The sequence below is a fragment of the Acyrthosiphon pisum genome, chromosome X (genome assembly GCF_005508785.2).
Source record: "Acyrthosiphon pisum isolate AL4f chromosome X, pea_aphid_22Mar2018_4r6ur, whole genome shotgun sequence".
NCBI classification, from domain to species: Eukaryota; Metazoa; Arthropoda; class Insecta; order Hemiptera; family Aphididae; genus Acyrthosiphon; species Acyrthosiphon pisum.
Window position 1 is genome coordinate 110982226 of NC_042493.1, and position 1947 is coordinate 110984172.

Here is a 1947-nt window from a genome sequence, read left to right on the forward strand (position 1 = left end):
TATAGTCATTTAACTACTATTTAGCTCCTATGATTTGATTTTATCCTTTTAGATAATATATGTATAAAGCTTATACTTAGTTTTTTTTTTACTTTTTGAAAAATAATATATACCTCTAAATACCCGTATTTACCGGTAGGTACCAGAAACGAAACCTTAATTCTGTAATTTTAAGAACCGAACCGAAACCGGTACCGAATTTTTATTTTTTTAAAGAACCGATTTGGAACCGAAACTGAAAAAATTATAAAGGTTCCAACTTTCTAGCCTTGAGGAGAATATTATTATTGCCAATTATTATATTATTCTACGAAGATTTCGTCGTGACGAATCAGTTCCGACACGGACCTACCTATCAGTGGTTTTCGACTTAGTATTATATTCTTTGAATGTCATATAATGTAATATTGCAGCCGTATTATAATATTTCGGTATTGTGATAGACTAGATTTGATCTTTGAACGATATCGAACAAGAACTCTCTGGTTGGTTACATTTTATTTTAGATTAAAGTAACCACAAATCTTTAAAATATAATTGTAATTACCTACGTTACGTAGGTACTTAAAAAAAATTAAAATTAACTTTTGCCAATATTACGTACCTTGCGTAATATTACGTTCATGCTCAACGGCTTTATTTCAATAATAACAAGTAAGAAAATGTTGCTTGTGTTTTTAAAAAGAAATTACCTTTTCATATTAGGAACTGCTGTTTGGAATTATTTACATTTTACTGTTGTACATAATATTATATGTAGTATATATTTGCAATTTATGTTTTAATTTGTAAATCTATCGATTAAAATTACTATTATACTTGTTTCACAATATTTTTAATTTTAAAAAAATTTGATTTGGTACTTGTTAGAGTTTATTTACATTTTGTGAGCATGCTATATTATGACCGTAAATTATTTTTTTACTTTACTTATTTTAATTTTTTTTTTTTAGATTTGTAACAATATCAGCAATGGAAGCAAAATATAGCACTAAAATATCGGATCTAAATTTAAGTCTCCCATTGGAGACAGCTGATCCTGAATTGTATGCTTTAGTTAGTTAAGAGTCTCAGTGACAGAGAAAAGGACTTGAACTTATAGTATCAGAAAATTTTACCTCATTTTCTGTTTTACAAAGTTAAGGATCTAGTTTAACTAACAATTATTCTGAAGGTCTTTCGGGTGCAAGGTATTTAAAATAAGTACATTTTATATTAGACTATTATTTAATTTATAGTTATTTATTTGATTGATACCATGGTAGTAATCAAGTAATTGATCAGATTGAAGTTTTATGCCAAAAAAGGTGTCTAGAAACATTTTCTTTGGATCCAAATCTTTGGGGTGTCGATGTCCAGCCATATTCTGGGTTCACCGGCGAATTTGGAAGCTTGCACTGCTCTTATTGGAGGAGGCAAAGGACGAATAATGGGTGGACATTATATAATTATTTAAATGTTCGTAATGCTAAACTATAAACTATACAAAATTGATATGTTACATAGGTACTTATATGCAGTTTTTCAAATCAACTTTTGATATACAATTTAATTATTAATAAAATATTAAGTTGAATAAAACAAAATGTTGTGCTAATTAGCTTGTGAATTAATATTAATGAACAATTTTCAAATGTTATTAAGCAGCTTCCAAATGCAATAAGCCATAAACAATTAATATGTAATGTTTATTGTGGAATAATTGCTTGTAGAGAGTAAGTTATTGTTGGTTAAAATAAATCGGATGGTAAATATTTTTTTTTACACAATGTATGCAAGATTTTAGAACTTACTCTATATAATATATATGATACATAAAATGTAAAAAATAAACAACATTGAATTAGAACTAAATTAAGAAGAATTAAAAAAAATATATGACTTCCAAGTCTTGGTGGCAAGTTATGTACAACTTTTCTCGCACCATACCTATTTGTTGTAGAACTA

At 27.2% G+C, this 1947-nt stretch overlaps 1 pseudogene; it reads left to right on the plus strand.

Annotated features, from left to right (window-relative positions):
• The first annotated feature begins 619 nt into the window (after positions 1-619).
• Positions 620-1592, plus strand: LOC103308100 (annotated as a pseudogene).
• The last annotated feature ends 355 nt before the right edge of the window (positions 1593-1947 follow it).